Genomic DNA, 20231 nt, shown 5'->3' with positions numbered 1-20231 from the left:
AATTTGGGATTTCTTGAAGGAACTCTATTAGACTACTGGCCATGCTCACCAATATCAACTCTTACAAACTCTTCATCACATGTGCCACAAGCCTGGTTAGTCCATCTTTTTATCCTAGATGTCATTTGTCTGGGACTAGTTGGCTCTTTCTAAACCTACTTGGGCACATTCGTAGGATGCACAGTTATTTATTGCTCATAGGAATCATCAGCGGCTATTGCAGTTTTTTATGGCTCTTCATAGCACCTTTGAACCTGTGCGTGCTTCTTTGCTCCATCGTCTGCCCTTACCAACTTTGGAGCAAGCCATTACCGAACTCTTGTTAGAAGAAACTCATTTTGGGATGCTCAAAACTCAACACTTGGATTCTGTTCTTGCTACACCATCATCCCGAGGTTCTTCATCTTCGCAGCCTCCTAGCTCATGCATTTATTGTAGTAATCGTGGCCTACCTGCCAATCATTCTTTACTTCAGTGTCAAGTTCATAAATGCTTGATTTGCCACAAGACTGCTTGGAGTCATCTCCAAAGCAATTGGTCTCAAGCTCCCCCTACTTCTTCATACAGGAAAGGTTCTTCATGTTCTAGGCATCAATCCAAATCTACTCATGGTTCTCGTCCTGCTGTTACTACTACTACTACTGCCTCAGAGAGTTCTTGCACTTCCCACTCTACTGCTCCTATGGCTTCATCATTTTCTATGAATAATGTTGAGTCAATTATCCAGCTGGTGCTTGCCAAATCCGGTACCCTTCATTCTCCTATTCTTTCAGTCACATCAGGTAATCCTTTATGGTATTTTGATTCCACCTGCTGTAATCATATGACCTCTGATTCTACTATATTTTCTTCTATCTCATCATCCTCGTCTGTTCCCTCTATACATACTGCTGACGGTTCTCATATGTCTGTTAGTCACATTGGTAAAATTTCTACGTCCACTGTATCTCTTTCTAATGTTTATTACATTCATGCTCTTAAATTAAACCTTATCTCTATTGGTCAATTGTGTGAACTTGGTCTCACTGTCACTTTTTCTGCAAATGGTTGGTTAGTGTAGGACCGTCAGATGAAACAGATCCTTGGGATAGGTCGTAGGCATGGATGTCTGTTCGAGCTTCTTTATCTTCGCATTCCATCTATATCATCCACTGCTGCTTCTGTTGCCTCTTCTGCTGCTTCTACTTCTATGTCTTATTTTCATCTTTGGCATTGTCGTTTAGCACATGTCTCTTTTAGTCGTTTAAAAACTTTGGTTTCTAGTGGTCGGTTAGGTCGTGTTAGTTTTGAAAATGTTGATCGTCTACCTTGTCAAATTGCTAAACAACCTGCATTACCTTTTAATAAAAGTAATTTTGTTTCTCCTACCCCGTTTACTTTTGTGCATTCAGATATTTGGAGACCCTCCCCCACCCCGACCATGGGGGGGTCTAGGTATTTTGTGATTTTTGTTGATAATTTTTCTCGTTATATTTGGATATTTCTTCTCAAAAATCAATCTGAGCTTAAACAAATTTATTATGATTTCTCTGCCATGGTCCATACTCAGTTTTCTCAAACTATTAAAATATTTCATTCTGATAACGCTATGGAATACTTCGATTCTGATTTTCTTTCCTTTCTTCAGGCACATGGTACCTAATCTTATCGTTCTTGTGCAGGCACATCCTAACAAAATGGTCGCGCTGAAAGAAAGCATCGTCATATTCTAGACACTACTCAAGCCCTTCTCATCTCCTCTTCATGTTCTGAAAAGTTTTGGGGGGAAGCTGCTCTCACTGCTGTCTACGCCATAAATCATGTGCCTACTCCTCCCATAGCCAATCTCTCTCCTTATAAACGTCTGTATGGTTCTCCTCCTACATATACCACTCTTAACGTTTTTGGCTCTGCTTATTTTGTTCCCTTTCAACCTCATGAACACACTAAACTAGAACCTTGTTCTCGTCTTTGCTGTTTTCTGGGGTATGGTATCGAACATAAAGGGTATCGTTATTGGGATCCAGTCTCCAAGCGTCTTCATATTTCTCGTCATGTGGTTTTCTGAGAAAAAAAATTTTTCTCTACTTTGTCGAAGTTTCATTTACCACAGTCCACCCATTCCCTTTTTTTACTAATCTTTCTATAGACTTGTTGTCACTCGAATGCAGATTTCGGTCCATTGCCTTCGCAGCTGCCTATGTCTACCATCAATCATGAGGTTTCTGTATCTGATGCTTTCTCCCTCCCCACCACTATTGTAACGCCCTCAAAATAAACCCATTATATATATATATATATATATCATTGACATGCAATATTTAAGAAAAACAATTCATTAATTCATTCATCTGAGTATTACTAAATAAAAGCATTACATGTAACATCAAATTAAATGCCCTACGGGCTAACATCTTTCCAAGCCAACACTTGGACACAAAATATGAGTTCTAACTCAAATACAAGTAAAGCCCTAGGCTTGAATGTTTACATGTAATATCAAATAGATAAATAACAACTAAACTAAACAGAGTCTTCAACTCCAATTCCTTCCAAGCTAAGTCCTTGGAGGTAGCTTATCACCTGAACCCGAAAATGGTGTTCCCATAAAGGGTGAGCCACAGCCCAGTAGAAAAATACTAAACCAAATATAAGCATTGAATAAAGCTATAGTATTCAATAGATGGTTAACCAAGATAATCAATTATAACTAAATACCGTCTCATGACACTAATGTTTATGACATGTTTCAATTCCCATTATTATCAATATGGCTCAGAACCTGGCCAAGCTTACAACAGTGAACTATATAACATATTCACATTACTTCCAATATCAACAACACAAATGAGACTCAGGCTCATATCAAAACACTTCATACTTCCCGTTTGATACACATTTTAGTGCTGTATCAATAATATGTAAAAACACTTCAATATAATAAGCACACATAATAGTGATGCTAATGGAGTCCATCCCCTATCTCCTCCCAAACAATAATCCGGTTTAGAGGTCCATCCCCTATCTTCTCCTAAACCGTGGAGTACATCCCCTATCTCCTCCCAAACAATATGCATATGCAATGCTCAAACAATATATGTATTTTTCTGTATTAATTCAGTAGTCTAACTTTATGACTTAAACAAATTGATTAGTTTCAATTTTCCCTAATCCACATGCAATGTCTACAACAAATACGACTATCCTCCACCGATAGCCCAAAATAGTTATTTCTAGACTGGAAATAAATATATCAACAATCCGATAGGTGAGTGATCTAAATTATCCAACTACACCATTTAATCAATGAATTCCTCAGTTTCATGAATTTAACCAAATTCCCCAATTTCCTTAAATTAATCATACAAATTAATTTATTAATATGACTAGGGTTTTTCCCAAAATTACCAAAGTACTCCCAACATATCAAAATACCAAAACTTAGAACAAAACTTATAAGATGGAGTAGGAAATCCCTACCTTAAAGAGAAGAACTCAAATGGAGAAGATGACGAAAGTCCAAAATGCCCCAAACCCTCTCCTTTCAGATTAAAAGAAAGCTCTCGCGAAGCTCTACCTTTCTTCCAAAGGAACTAGGGTAGAGGACCACAAGGAATAGATCAAATCTTAGAGAGAAGGTGAGAGTAGAGAGAGAAACTCTCAAGTGGCGGTTTTTAAAGAGTTAGGGAAAAGAAGTAGGTCAAAAAGTGATCCAAAAAGTGAAATCACGGACTGATGTAGTCGATTCTCCGCTCGAGCGCGGAAAACCCCGCTCGAGCGTCAGACACAGACTCACGCTCGAGCATGAAAAGATCCGCTCGAGCGTCGATTTCACACTTCCAGAAGTTTTGCAGGCGATGGTATATGCTCGAGCGTCAAACTATCCGCTCGAGCGGAGGGACAAAATCAAGGGATCACGCTCGAGCGTAAAAACTACCGCTCGAGCGGACGAACTGCAGAGTAAAGTACTGGGAGATGGAAAACCACGCTCGAGCGTCAAAACGCCCGCTCGAGCGGAGAAGCAACAACGAAGGGCCCGCTCGAGCGTTAAAAATTCCGCTCGAGCGTGAAGGCCAAAATCTGGGCATCACCTTATGGTTTCAAAGTGCAACCAACCTGTTTCAAACCTGCCCATCACAACCCAAGACTCAAATACAAAGAGTAAAGGCTAGAAGTGATAATGATACAAAAACAAGTCCACGGAACCAAGTCCAGAATACAGTATACAAAGGAAGGAAAAACCGGGATCGCTATAACCTCCCCCCCTTAAAGAATTTCGTCCCCGAAATTAGGTACAAGATTTTTTTTTTTTTAAAAGAGTTTCCTCTATTTCTCACAATATGCCAACATTCCATTAAACAACCTGACCCATTACCGGTCAATCCCATCTCTTTTCAAGAGGCATTTCACATTATACATAACAACTTGCATTATCAACATGCATTTTCCTTTCAAATTCAATCTCATGATATAACTCCAATTCTACAACACATTCAACATATGCAGTGTTACACTAACTTCCATTATGAGGCAAGTTTCAAAATACTTCCATTAACCAAAACATAAACTATGTTTCACAACTTAAGTTATATTCAATACACTTAAGGTGCAATATTACAATAAAATAAGCAACATATACTCAAGCATCTACAAATAGATCCGGATATTTCTCTCGGACCTCCAACTCGCGTTCCCAAGTGGCTTCCTCCACCCCGTGATGGTTCTATAAAACCTTTACCAAAGGGATGGTCTTGCCTCGCAAAACTTGATCCCGTCTATCCAAGACCCGAACCGGTCTCTCCTCATACGAGACATCCGCATCTACCTCTAAGTCGGTCCAATCCAATACATGCGATGGATCCGGCTCATACTTCCGAAGCATACTCACATGAAACACGTTATGTACTCCGGATAACTGCGGCGGCAAAGCTAAACGATAAGCAGCCTCGCCAATCCTCTCAAGGATCTCAAAAGGGCCAATAAATCGAGGGGACAACTTCCCGCTTTTCCCGAACCTCATCAATCCCCGCCTAGGTGATATCTTCAGAAAGACATGATCACCCACCTCAAACACCAAAGGTCTCCTCCTACGGTAACAAGCCTCCTACGGATAAGCTCAACTTTCTCCGTCGTTTCCCTTACCAATTTCGGACCCAACAAAGGTGCATCGCCCACCTCGGCCCAGCAAACTGGAGACCTATACGGTCGGCCGTACAAGGCCTCAAACGGTGCCATACCGATACTAGACTGGAAACTATTGTTGTAGGCAAACTCCACCAAAGGCAAGTGACTCTCCCACGACCCACTAAAGTCAAGAACACAACCCCGAAGCATATCTTCAAGGATCTGAATAGTACACTCGGACTGTCCGTCAGTCTGAGGATGATAAGCCGTGCTAAAGGTCAACTTTGTGCCTAAGGCACTCTGCAAACTCTGCCACAACCTGGCAGTAAAACGAGGGTCTCTATCTGAGACGATCGTCACTGGGACCCCGTGCAACCTCACTATGTCCCGAATATATAAACCGGCCAGATGGTCTACCGAATCTCTCACGCGCATAGGAATGAAGTGCGCTGACTTAGTCAACCGGTCTACAACCACCCAAATAGCATCACTACCCTGCTGAGTCCTCGGAAGACCTACAACGAAGTCCATAGTGACATGCTCCCATTTCCACTCGGCAATAGGCAAAGGTTGCAGCAAACCCGCTGGCCTCTGATGCTCGGCCTTCACTTGCTGACAAGTAAGGCACTTAGACACGAAAGCTGCCACATCTCTCTTCATACCCCGCCACCAAAACTGGCGACCCAAATCCTGATACATCTTAGTACCTCCCGGATGCACCGCAAGGCGTGAATGATGGAACTCTCGGAGTACCTCCTCTCGGCAAGACTCCGGCACAAACAGACGGTCTCGGTATCTCACACTCAGGTCGGGATACACCGTCAAACCCTTCTCAACCTTCCCACTGGAAATCTTTTCTCGAAGAGATTCTACTTCAAAGTCACCTCTCTGAGCCTCTAACACTCGAGTCACAAGTGTCGGCTGCGCAACAACAGAAAACAAGGCTGTAGCCCCCACGGATTCGCCCAGAAGCAAATCAAACTCCCCAAGTGCACCTAACATCTCCCACTCTCGAATGGCTATACTAGCTATGTCACCAACAGATTTCCTGCTAAGGGCATCGGCCACTACATTAGCCTTCCCTGGATGATAATGCAATTCAAAGTCGTAATCCTCAATAAACTCCATCCACCTCCTCTGCCTCAAGTTCAAGTCTTTCTGTGTAAACAGATATTTCAAACTCTTATGATCCGAGAATACCTCGAACCTTTCACCATAAAGATAATGCCTCCAAATCTTCAAGGCAAAGATCACAGCTGCTAACTCAAGATCATGCGTAGGGTAATTCTTCTCGTGTATTTTCAACTGACGTGAGCCATAGGCAACTACTTTCCCTTCTTGCATCAACACACAACCCAGACCCTCTCGTGAGGCGTCACAATAGACTGCATAACCCAACCCTCTCTCCGGAATAATTAAGACTGGAGTGGTGGTTAGTCTAACCTTCAACTCCTAGAACGACTTTTCACAAGTCTCACTCCATACAAACTTAACTCCCTTCCGAGTCAATCTAGTCAAAGGTGAAGCTAACCTAGAGAAATCCTTCACAAACCGGCGATAATACCCAGCTAACCCCAGAAAACTGCGGATCTCAAACACACTCTTAGGCTGTGCCCAATCTTGCACTGCCTAAGTCTTGGATGTATCAACAGACACTCCTTTCCCAGAAACTACATGGCCTAAGAACTTGACCTCTTCTAGCCAGAACTCACACTTCCCAAACTTAGCATAAAGCTTATGGGCTCTAAGTAACTCAAGCACCACTCTCAAATGTTCCTTGTGCTTCTCCTCAGAAGGTGAATAGATAAGGATGTCGTCCACGAAGACAACAACAAAACGATCTAAAAATTCTTGAAATATCCGGTTCATCAAATCCATAAATACCGCCGGTGCATTGGTGAGCCCAAATGGCATCACCAAAAACTCATAGTGGCCATACCGCGTACGGAATGCCATCTTCGGAATATCCTCCTCCCTGACTCTCAACTGATGGTAACCCGATCTCAAGTCTATCTTCGAGAAACAACGGGATCCCTTCAACTGATCGAACAGATCATCTATACGAGGCATAGGGTACTTATTCTTAACCGTAGCCCGATTCAATTTTCGGTAATCTATACAAAGTCTCAAAGCACTACCTTTCTTTTTAACAAAGAGGGCCGGTGCTCCCCATGGCGAAACACTAGGACGTATAAAGCCCTTATCTAGCAACTCCTGGAGTTGGATCTTCAACTCAACTAACTCAGCTGGGGCAAAACGATACGGTGCCATAGAAATCGGCGCCGTGCCGGGCACTAGGTCAATAGAGAACTCAATCTCTCTGTGGGGTGGCAAACCAACAAGGTCCTCGGGAAAGACGTCCGAGTACTCACAAACCACTCCTAGCAACACAGTCTAGGTCTCACTACACTCACCACTCTCAAAGCTAGCAAGTAGACCACTAAGCTCACTCCGCCCTCGTAGATCATACCCCGGTGGCAAAACACTACCAACCCGGTCCCCCAGAAAATGAAAACACTCCCCGCTCACGGTACAACAAGTGACCCTCTGACGGTAGCAATCAATAACTGCCCGGTATGACGATAACCAGTCCATACCCAAAATAACATCAAAGCCCTTCATGGGCATAACTACAAAAGGAAACGAAATTCTATGATCGGCGACCTCTATATCACAACCCCTGACACCATGTTTCAAGATCAATTCACCCCCAAGAGGTGATACTACACAAATAGGAGATGCTAACTGTGCTAACTCCAACTCCAAAACAGATGCAAATGCAGCAGACACAAAGGAATGAGATGCACCCGTATCAATCAAAACATTAGCAACCGAGTTGCAAAACAAGAAGGTACCTCTCACAACAGATGGAGCCGGCACAAGATCCTGCGCGGTAACAGCGTACACGCGCCCAGACGACCTCTGATCAACCTGCTCACCCCTAAGAGCATAAGACTGCTGCACCGATTGGGACGATGAAGCCCCCTGATTGGCCCTCGAGGCCTGACCCGACTGAGCTGGCTGCTGACCCTGAATCTGCCTCAAACCAGATGCACCAGGTGTGCCACCCAACTGCGGGCAATACCTCTTCATATGCCCTGGCTGACCACACTGATAACACAAGAGTGGCTGGCCTCTACCCTGACTCTGGCTCTGAGATCGAGCCGAAGATGATGCTGCTCTCTGCACTCCTCCCCTCTGAGGACAAACTGGAGACTTGTGGCCCAGCTGGCCACACTTGAAACAGGTAATGTCTCCCTGACTGCCTTTCCCTGAACTAGCACTCGGCACAGGAAAGGTCGATCTAGAAAAGCTACCCTGAGACTGCTGAGGATTAAAACCCTTCTGTCTCCTACCATCACTCTGACCATCCTGACTCCTCTTGGAGCCCTTCTGTCCTTCCTCCTCCTCCTGCATCATGATTTCCATGTGGGCTGCAGCATCAACCATACGCCCATAATCCCGAATCATAGTTCCCCCAACTCGCAGCTTGAGACCACGCCTCAACTTCTTCTCAAACTCAATACAACGGCGTTCCTCAGACGCCACCAACTCAGGTGCAAACCTGGACAAGCTAGTAAATGCAGCCTCAAACTCGGCCACTGAAGAACTCAACTGCTTAAGCTGGCAGAACTGGTCTCTCAGCTTCTCCCTAACTGCTGGAGATAAGAACCTCTCCTGGAAAGCAGTCACAAAAGCCTCCCATGTACCTCCTATCCAACCCTTAGTGAACTTCCACCACTGACCCGCATCCCCCTTCAGCTGGAAAGATGCCAAGGTCACTTTCAACCCCTCGTCTTCGATGCCAAGCATCTCGAACGTCTTCGTTGTCTGTTCGAGCCATTCATCTGCCTTAAGCGGCTCTTTAGGATCGCCCACAAATTCATCCGGATTAGACCGGAAGAACTCCCTCTTCAGAAAGGCAGGTCCTGCATCCGCAACAACAACCCGAGCTTGATTCTCAGTTTTGAGAATGCCTACTGACTCCCTGAATGCCCCTGCTATCTCTCGGGCTAGAGCGCCCATAGCCTGCTGGCCTACTGGCTCGGCCACATTGGCCTGGCCAATTCCCTCCTGAACTGCCGGAATCTCCTCTGGCACAGGCACCTCCTGCCTACCCGGCCTACCACGCCTACCGCGTCCTCGTCCTCGTCCTGACATCCTAATAAAGGAAACAAAGACGTTAGCACATTAATAAATGTGCCGAAGCTAAACACTCGCGTCCTAATGCATTGGACAACAATAATTCATTCCACGTAAGCACATAATCACATAAGCACCTACGAATTTCATTCCTGGATGATGATAGTCCCGAAGCGTTACTATAGTTCCGGTTGGAAGCAACATTGATCAAGTGCCTTTCCAACAAGGCTACTAGAAACTCAATGGTCCAATCAACATCCTAGGAACTACATTCCATACCCACATAATCACATAAACATGTTATCGTATAAGTATATAACATTTCACTAAGTCTCTATCAAACGAGACGAACCCATTGTGATACTAATCACTTCCCACGTACCCAAAGTATTCAAACCCGGTACGCTCTGATACCAAGTTGTAACGCCCTCAAAATAAACCCATTGTATATATATCATTGACATGCAATATTTAAGAAAAACAATTCATTAATTCATTCATCTGAGTATTACTAAATAAAAGCATTACATGTAACATCAAATTAAATGCCCTACGGGCTAACATCTTTCCAAGCCAACACTTGGACACAAAATATGAGTTCTAACTCAAATACAAGTAAAGCCCTAGGCTTGAATGTTTACATGTAATATCAAATAGATAAATAACAACTAAACTAAACAGAGTCTTCAACTCCAATTCCTTCCAAGCTAAGTCCTTGGAGGTAGCTTATCACCTGAACCTGAAAATGATGTTCCCATAAAGGGTGAGCCACAGCCCGGTAGAAAAATACTAAACCAAATATAAGCATTGAATAAAGCTATAGTATTCAATAGATGGTTAACCAAGATAATCAATTATAACTAAATACCGTCTCATGACACTAATGTTTATGACATGTTTCAATTCCCATTATTATCAATATGGCTCAGAACCTGGCCAAGCTTACAACAGTGAACTATATAACATATTCACATTACTTCCAATATCAACAACACAAATGAGACTCAGGCTCATATCAAAACACTTCATACTTCCCGTTTGATACACATTTTAGTGCTGTATCAATAATATGTAAAAACACTTCAATATAATAAGCACACATAATAGTGATGCTAATGGAGTCCATCCCCTATCTCCTCCCAAACAATAATCCGGTTTAGAGGTCCATCCCCTATCTTCTCCTAAACCGTGGAGTACATCCCCTATCTCCTCCCAAACAATATGCATATGCAATGCTCAAACAATACATGTATTTTTCTGTATTAATTCAGTAGTCTAACTTTATGACTTAAACAAATTGATTAGTTTCAATTTTCCCTAATCCACATGCAATGTCTACAACAAACACGACTATCCTCCACCGATAGCCCAAAACAGTTATTTCTAGACTGGAAATAAATATATCAACAATCCGATAGGTGAGTGATCTAAATTATCCAACTACACCATTTAATCAATGAATTCCTCAGTTTCATGAATTTAACCAAATTCCCCAATTTCCTTAAATTAATCATACAAATTAATTTATTAATATGACTAGGGTTTTTCCCAAAATTACCAAAGTACTCCCAACATATCAAAATACCAAAACTTAGAACAAAACTTATAAGATGGAGTAGGAAATCCCTACCTTAAAGAGAAGAACTCAAATGGAGAAGATGACGAAAGTCCAAAATGCCCCAAACCCTCTCTTTTTCAGATTAAAAGAAAGCTATCGCGAAGCTCTACCTTTCTTCCAAAGGAACTAGGGTAGAGGACCACAAGGAATAGATCAAATCTTAGAGAGAACGTGAGAGTAGAGAGAGAAGCTCTCAAGTGGTGGTTTTTAAAGAGTTAGGGAAAAGAAGTAGGTCAAAAAGTGATCCAAAAAGTGAAATCACGGATTGATGTAGTCGATTCTCCGCTCGAGCGCGGAAAACCCCGCTCGAGCGTCAGACACAGACTTACGCTCGAGCGTGAAAAGATCCGCTCGAGCGTCGATTTCACACTTCCAGAAGTTTTGTAGGCGATGGTATCTGCTCGAGCGTCAAACTATCCGCTCGAGCGGAGGGACAAAATCAAGGGATCACGCTCGAGCGTAAAAACTACCGCTCGAGCGGATGAACTGCAGAGTAAAGTACTGGGAGATGGAAAACCACGCTCGAGTGTCAAAACTCCCGCTCGAGCGGAGAAACAACAACGAAGGGCCTGCTCGAGCGTTAAAAATTCCGCTCGAGCGTGAAGGCCAAAATCTGGGCATCACCTTATGGTTTCAAAGTGCAACCAACCTGTTTCAAACCTGCCCATCACAACCCAAGACTCAAATACAAAGAGTAAAGGCTAGAAGTGATAATGATACAAAAACAAGTCCACGGAACCAAGTCCAGAATACAGTATACAAAGGAAGGAAAAACCGGGATCGCTATAACTATCTCCTCTAGCATATCGTCATTCCACTCGGGTAAAACAACCTTTTGTTCTTCTCTGTGATTATATTGTTGGTTCCACTGCTTTTTCCACTCGTGAACCTACTTCCTATCGTGAAGCTTGTTCTAACCCTCTTTGGCAGCAAGCTATGACAAATGAACTGCATGCTTTGGATAAAAATTATACCTGCGACATGTTTGATCTTCCTTCTGGCATGACTGCTGTTAGTTGTAAATGGGTTTATAAGATCAAAAATCATTCTGATGGTTTCATTGAATGTTACAAAGCTTGTATTGTTGCCCGGGGATTCACTCAGGAGTATGGGGTTGACTATAAGGAAACATTTTCTCCTGTTGCTCGTCTTACTTCAGTTCGTAGCTTATTAGCAGTTGATGCTGCTCGCCACTGGAGTCTTTCTCAGATGGATGTCAAAAACGCGTTTTTCAATGGTGATCTCACTGAGAAAGTTTATATGCAACCTCCACTTGGTTCCTTTGTACCATCTATCAAAGTTTGTAAACTTCGCCGTGCTTTGTATGGTTTGAAATAAGCTCATCGTGCCTGGTTTGCCAAGTTCAGTTTTACCATTCATGACTTTAGTTTCTCCTCCAGTGCTTATGATTCTGCCTTGTTTATACGTCAGATAGAGCGTGGCATTACTCTTCTTCTTCTCTATGTGGATGATATGATCATCACTGGCGATGACACGATGGGTATCTCTAGTCTCAAACAGTTCCTCAGTCACCAGTTTGAGATGAAATATTTGGGTTTGCTTAGCTATTTCCTTGGCTTAGAAATTTCTCATGATCCTTCTGGTTACTTTCTAACACAAGCCAAGTATATCTCTGATCTTTGGGCTCGTGCTGGTCTTACCGATTGCAAGACTGCTACTACTCCAGTTGATCCTCAGACTCGTCTCGTACCTCTTGATGGTCACCTATTATCTGATACTACTTTATATCGTCAGCTAGTTAGCAGTCTTGTCTATCTCACGGTGACTCGTCTAGCCATTGCCTATGCTATTCACATTGTCAGTCAGTTCATGGCTGCTCCTCGCTCTCCGCAATATGATGCTCTAGTTCGCATTTTACGCTATCTAAAAGGCACTATATTCCATGGTCTTCACTACTCAGCACACTATTCTCTACAGCTACATACATTTTCTGATGTTGATTGGGCCGGGGATCTTACTGACCGCCGCTCTACTACAGGGTTCTACTTCTTCTTGGGTGATTCTCTCATTGCCTGGCGTAGCAAAAAGCAAACTCTTGTTGCTCGTTCTAGTACTGAGGCTGAGTATCGTACTCTTGCGGATACTACTCAAGAGCTTGTGTGGCTTCGTTGGCTTCTTACTGATATGGAAATTCCCCATCCTGTTGCCACTACCCTCTATTGTGACAATCAGAGCGCTATTCAAATTGCACATAATGATGTCTTCCATGATCACACCAAGTATATTGAGATTGATTGTCACTTCATCTGGCAACACGTTACTAGTGGCACTATTCGTCTTATCTTTGTTACCTCTGCCAGTCAGACAACTGACATCTTCACCATGGCTCATCCTCCAGGACGATTTTTTGATTTACTTTCCAAGCTCAACTTGATATCTGCTTTACCACCTTGAGCTTGAGGAGGGGTGTTAATATAGTATATCTAGTATATTAAGATATATTAGGATATTATTTGTACCTATCTGTTATAGTATATTCTCTGTATATACTTCCTATATAAAGGAGTATGTACTTATTCATTAACATAGATTGAATACAAGAGTTCTGTTTTCTCTTCTCTTTCTACTCTCATAACAGGATTAATGGCTGCAGTAGGAGAACAAGATGGTGACTGTATGCCAACAAGTTGTAGGAAATATCATGACCCCGAAATTCGATTCCCTTTCCAGCTCAAAAGGTATCACCCCAACCACTGGGAGTATCCTGGCTTTGATCTTTCTTGCATTCGTCATAACAAATACCTTGTGCTCGAGTTCCCAAATTTTGTGAATGTATTTGTCAGGAATATTGACTACATATCTCGAATGATACATATATTAGAACCTAATGGTTTCTTCCCACAACACCTTCCAAACCTCAACTTATCTTTCTCCCTCTTCCAATTCCTAACATATATCTCCTCCTACGACTTTAGCTTCATCAATTGTTCCTAGAAACAACCAAAGTCGTTTGATGTGTATTTGATTGCTTGCCTTAGCGACCACAGTAACCATGTATATGTCACTTACACTTTTTCTTTGCCCCAATTATCTTACACAAAGATGTATAACACCTCACTTCCAGAAGAAATATATGCTTGTGGCCAGCTGACATTGAATGATCATGGATTGAATTAGAGTCAACTGATATGTGGTAACTGTGAAGCAAAAGGCAAGTAATGTAGATTGAAGAATAACAGCAACAACAGCAGCAGCCAATTATTATTAAATGGATCAACTGAATGCTTTGACAAGCCCAAACAACCATCTATAGGTACTTTCCATTCCTGTTTCTACTTTCTTAATTCAAGCTAGGCTTTTCAATTTTCAGTTCGTTTTTTCTTTCTTTCTTGAAGCCACCATCACCCCAAGCCCCTTTGGGGAGCCTTTTCTTTTAAGAACCCTTAGTATATTTTCTGATGGAAAATTATTAGAAAATGTTTTTCTATATTTGGTTGAATCATTAAAATATTAATGTGCTAGTGGTGAAGTGTTTCAATATGTTCCTTGACATAATTTTGTCTTTTTATCTGTCCAAGGGCGGACACATGATTTTAATCTCAAGGGGCGAACTTATAGTTTGCGTAGTTTGAATTGTACAATTTTCATTGCAAAAATTATGCACTTCGTTATCGCCGTAGAAATAGATAAAGTTAAAAGAACAAGAATCAATTTATTGACAAGAAAATAAATTGTCGACTTTCTTGATTTCACAAACATTGTAGCACAACTAAAATATTGTTAGTAATTTTTGAAACTCTGAATGTATAATTTTGTAACTGAAATTACAAATGCAAACTAAATTTATTTGCAAGTTTGCAAATATTTTCAATTTTAGAAAACCTATAATCAGTCCTAAAATCTAAAGCATAACTAAGAACAAACAACTCTATTATATCCTCATTAAACTGGTTTTTTAATTCTTGTAATAGAATACCACATGTAACTATAAAAATTTCAACTCAAAAATGATACTCAATGATAATGTGATCTCTTTGTTGACGAGCACTAGATACATCAAATGTCAGATGTCAAAGAAAAAGAAGAAGAAAGAGAGAACAAAAATAGAGAAATAAGAAGAGGAAGAACTGAAAGTAGAAGTTTTGAAATAGAAATGGAGATTAGGAAGAAAAATTGAAAATGGAAATTGAGCTGAAGAGAGTATTGAAATAACAAAAAAGATAAAGGAAAAAACTGAGTAAAAAAAAAAGTACAAGAAAAGATGAGCGAGAACCGATACAAATAAGGAGAATAAGAGATGGAGAGAGAAAGGAAAACAGGTGGAACTAAATAGTAAAAATAGAAACTTGAAAATGCAAATTGAGTTAAGGAGAACGTGGGGGATCGAGTACTAAATTTTTCAAAAAATCTTCAAAGAGTGAGCCTATATAATCTATAAATATTAATAACTAATACCACTATATTTAAGGAGTTTTTTCAAAACTTCAAGGTGGCGGTTGCTCATGTGAGCCCCTCATCGGTACATTGTGTTGACGTCCAAGCCTGATTAGGCATATCTTAGTTGTTAATATGGTTGAATTTGTATACGAGAGGATTTAACTCTCTTGAATATTTGATTATACCTTGTTAGTTTCTTATTCGTAGCACCTAAAAAAATAAAAAAGTATTGTTCAATCAATATTATGAATTCATGACAAATAAAATTTCTTACTTACTGGAAAAAAAAAAGAAAAAAAGAAAAAAGAAAAGTGAGAATCTAATAGTCTTCAAACTTTTACAGGTGCATCAGAGAAACTAAAGGTTACAACTAGAGTTAACTATCCTCCCTTTTCAATGGACATTGAGGAGGAGGCAAAAATTTTCTAACTTGGTATTATATGAATTACAGATGGGGTCTTGGGTTTGTCTCTTCTTGTTGTATTTGTCATTAAAATGTATCTTGTCTACATATCAAACAAAATAAAGAAAGAGGATCAATTAAAGATTGGAAAGTTTTTGGAGGATTACAAAGCTCTCAAGCCTGCAAGATACTCCTACACAGATATCAAGAAAATCACAAATCAATTTTAGGACAAAGTAGGCCAAGGAGGCTATGGAATAGTATACAAGGGAAAACTTTCCAATGATGTTCAGGTCATAGTCAAGATCCTCAACAGTGTGAAAGGAAATGGGAATGAGTTCATCAATGAAGTGCAAACAATTGACAAAATCCACCATATCAATGTGGTCCGCTTGGTGGGATACTATGCTGACGGATTCAGAAGAGCTTTGCTTTACGAGTTCTTACCAAACAATTCACTTGAAAAGTTTATAGCCTCGGATCAACAGAAGCGTTCACTTGGTTGGGAAACATTGCAAGACATTGCTCTTGACATAGCTACGGGAATTGAATATCTTCACCTAGGGTGTGATCAATGAATCCTCCACTTCGATATCAAACATCACAACATCTTGTTAGACCACAAGTTCAACGCAAAGATATCTAATTTTGGTTTAGCAAAGTTGAGTAGAAAAGAATAAAGTGAAGTATCCATGACTGCTACTAGAGGGACTGTGGGTTACATTGCACCTGAAGTGCTCTCTAGAAACTTTGGGAATATGACAGACAAATCAGATATTTATAGTTTTGGAATGTTGTTGCTAGAAATTGTTGGAGCGTGGCAAATTACTATAACACAAAACACAAGCAAAAATTACTTTTCGGAATGGATTTACAAGTGTTTGGATAAAGGAGAAGAGCCAGGAGTTCAAATTGATGAGAAGTGAGATGCAAAGATTGTGAAGAAACTAACAATGGTGGGACTTTGGTGCATACAGTGGTATCCAATACACCGACCATCGATGAAAGTTGTGGTGCAAATGCTGGAGGGAGATGAAGGCACTCTGATAGTTCCTCCCAATCCGTTTTCCTCCACAAATCCAATGCCAACAAGGCGAACATTGGGTGGTACAGCTTTTACTAGTAAGTTAGATGTAATTTCTGAATCTGAGTGAGAGAATAAATTAGTGATATTTTATGGGAAATTTTAATGATTGTATAATATATAATAGAAATTAATCTCATTGTTCTCAACAATTGCATTTAGAATTAATTGTGTATTGATGTATTACTATGGTTTTCAATAATACATCTTGGGCAATGCCTTTGTATTAATTATCATGTTACAATGGGGCACTTTGTATCAGAACGGTTTATGTTTTTTATGTGTTCATATCAAAGTAGTATATCAGCATGCATAACACCAATGGCCAATCTACAGGAAATCTTTTCTTCTATGAAGCATGGTGAGTTTGAAGTCTCCAATCTCAACCATCATCAACAAACAAAATCAAAGAGAAAGAGCAAAAATAAAAACATCAAACAACAACAAAATTTATTCATGGATTTATTACACTTTCTACCCTTAAACTATCACCAAATTGTCTACTTAGTCCTGAATTATTGATTGAGTCTACTAAGTTTTTAAAGTAGATAAATCAAAATCTATTTAGTCTCTAAACTATCGATTGAATCTATTAAGTCTAAAATATGTAATTCAAACATATTTAAATATATATGCTTTATAAATTAGTAAAATACCTTACCTAATTAAGATTTTATTACAAAAAAATCTTAATTTTTTATTCTATCTAGTGCAAACATACAACGAAATAAAACACTTTTTTAATATATAAAAAATTAAGATTTTTTTGAATAAAATTTTAACTAAATAGAGTATTTTACTAATTTATAATACTTATGAACTTATATTTTAATTTTATAATGAACTAAATAAGTTTGAATTAAATATTTTAGATAAGGGTTAAATGCACAAAAAAAAAAAAACCTAGGGTTTCACACCCTTTTCATTTTAAACCCCAAGTTTTCAATTTCGACAAATTAAACCCCATCCTTCCATCCGTGTTTCAATCTGGTCCCTCTCCATCTCCGTCATATTAAACTAATGGAAATCTAGGCCGAATTTTAAATTCAAACCCACATGTTCAAGCACTTGTATCTCTCTTGTTGTAACTTCATTTTGCCTCATTTTTGCATCGTTGGATTCACCTCACGGCTTAGTTTTCATTCTACCCTTCATACGCTTTGTTCTACCTCTTTTTGCATGCCTTAAGAGCTCTAAAAGTTGGCTAAAAATAAGATTTTTCTCTGTTTGGGCAAAATTTTCAGGTTCGAACTCACATGTTCAAAAACTTGTATCTCCCACGTTGTAACTCCGTTTTGTCTCATTTTCATGTCATTGCATTCATCTCATGGCCTAGTTTTCATTCCATCCCTCAAATGCTTTGTTCCACCTTTTTTTTCATGTTGTTGAAGCTCCGAAAGTTGTCTAAAAATAGGATTTTTCTCTCTTTTTTCCCCCTCTATCTTCTATTCGTTCCTCCTTCCTTTCTACAATTATTCTCTCTTTTTCTGTTCTTTCATGGCCTTTTCCCCACCCTTATGTTTCTTTCCCTTCTTGTAAGTCATATACCTCCATACTTAACGGCACCGCCACCGTCGGAGGTTCAGTGGCCACCATGAGCCCGGTGGAAGGGCCATGAAGAAAGAGGAAAAAAGAGAATAATTGTGGAAATGAAGGACAAAGGAAGAAGCATGGAGATAGAAGGGGGGGAAAAAAAGAGAGGAGAAAAATCTTATTCTTTGCCAACTTTCAGAGCATTAACGTCACGCAAAAAGAGGTGAAATAAGGTGTATGAGGAATGAAATGAAAACTAGGCCACGAGATGAATCCAATGACTCAAAAATGAGGCAAAACGGAGTTACGACGAGGGAGATACAAGTTCTTGAACATGTGAGTTTGAATATAAAAATTTTATCCAAAGAGAAAAATTCTTACTTTTAGCCAACTCTCGGAGCTCCGACAGTACGCAAAAAGATGTGGAACAAGGCATGTGAGGGTTGGAATAAAAATTAGGCCGTGAGGTGAATCTAACGACACTAAAATGAGACGAATTACGACAAGGAAGGTACAAGTATTTGAATATGTGGGTTTGAATCTAAAATTCTGCCAAGATTTATGTTATTTTAATATAAGGGAGATGGACAGAGGGGCCAAATTGAAACACGAGTGGAAGGATGGGATTTAAGTTGTTAAAATTGAAAACTTGGAATTTAAAATAAAAAATATGTGAAACCTTGAGTTTTTTGTGTAATTAACCCTTTAGATAATTAATAGATTCAATCAATAGTTTAGAAACTAAATAACTTTAGAGACTTACTCTACTCGATCAATAGTTCAGAACTAAATAGATAATTTGACAATAATTTAGGGATACAAAATAAAATAAACCCTTCATTCATTCATCATTCAATCTTAATAGTCAACTGCTAACCACATCGCCGTAACAAATGGGTTCGGGACCTCCAATCAAATTCGTCATCTCCATCTTCATGATTGTTTTCATCTTCATTTTGAATCTTCTTTTTTTTTTTTTTTTAATTTCTGATTCCTCTTCTAGTATTTTAGGGCTCACTTCATCTTCTTGTTGAAACTGAGTCGAAAGAGCAGATGAGTCGACTCACCGCGTTCAAACCGAAGAAAGTTACCAATCCAGATATCGCGTATGAAAGCCCTAATTTTGGAGTAGATAGGTTGATTATCGACATATTTTATTAGTAAGACTTATTTATTGGGAAATTTGGCCATAAACCCCTCTTAGCTCCCTTTTTTTGGTTAAAAGGACAGAAAAAAATTTAGTACCTTAAAAACCCCCTTATAATTATAAAATTCTCTATAAAGGACAAAATTTATTACTTGAATATTTTATTTGACCATTATACCCTCTCTTTCTTCCATTTTTTTTACGAAATTCTCTCTCTCTCTCTCTTTTCACCAACTCGATTGTTGTTCATCGTCTCCACCATGTTTATCGTCTATCTGCGTCGCTCATCCTCACCGTCGGCTGGTAACCACAATTTTTATCGTTAACCACCACCATCTTAGATTTGATACCTATGAACTCATATTTGAGATCAATAAGTTCAGATCAGAGATTTATAAAAAAAAAAAATTAAGATATATGCAATGAAAAATCAAGAGTTTTTGTTTGTTTGTTTGTTTGTTTGTTCATAGACAATTTGACTCTGGTTCGATCATTAAATATGTACTCTATTTTCGTAACAGTAAAATTTTACTCTAGTTAACAACATACTGATCTACTTAATGACAGTAAAATTTTACTTTGAGTCATAGTAAATTTTAATTTTACTCTTTTTTTTTTTAATTACAGAGTAAAATTTTACTTTGAATTTTTGAATCAGAGTAAAGTTTATTATAATTCAAAGTAAAATTTTACTCTGAAAGAAGATGTGATGATGGCTTTACAGAAAAGTTCTGTGTCATGAACTAGAGTAAAATTTTACTATTAAAAAAATAGAGCATCATGAGAAGAAGAAAGAGAGATA

At 39.6% G+C, this 20231-nt stretch overlaps 1 pseudogene; it reads left to right on the top strand.

Moving 5' to 3' along the window:
• The first annotated feature begins 13468 nt into the window (after positions 1-13468).
• On the top strand, positions 13469-16591 carry LOC145797591 (rust resistance kinase Lr10 pseudogene; annotated as a pseudogene).
• The last annotated feature ends 3640 nt before the right edge of the window (positions 16592-20231 follow it).

Source organism: Camellia sinensis, chromosome 8, assembly GCF_055761805.1.
Source record: "Camellia sinensis isolate YWXY chromosome 8, ASM5576180v1, whole genome shotgun sequence".
In the NCBI taxonomy this organism is placed as follows: domain Eukaryota; kingdom Viridiplantae; phylum Streptophyta; class Magnoliopsida; order Ericales; family Theaceae; genus Camellia; species Camellia sinensis.
Note: the sequence above shows the minus strand (reverse complement) of the source record. Positions and strands in the feature narration are given on the sequence as shown.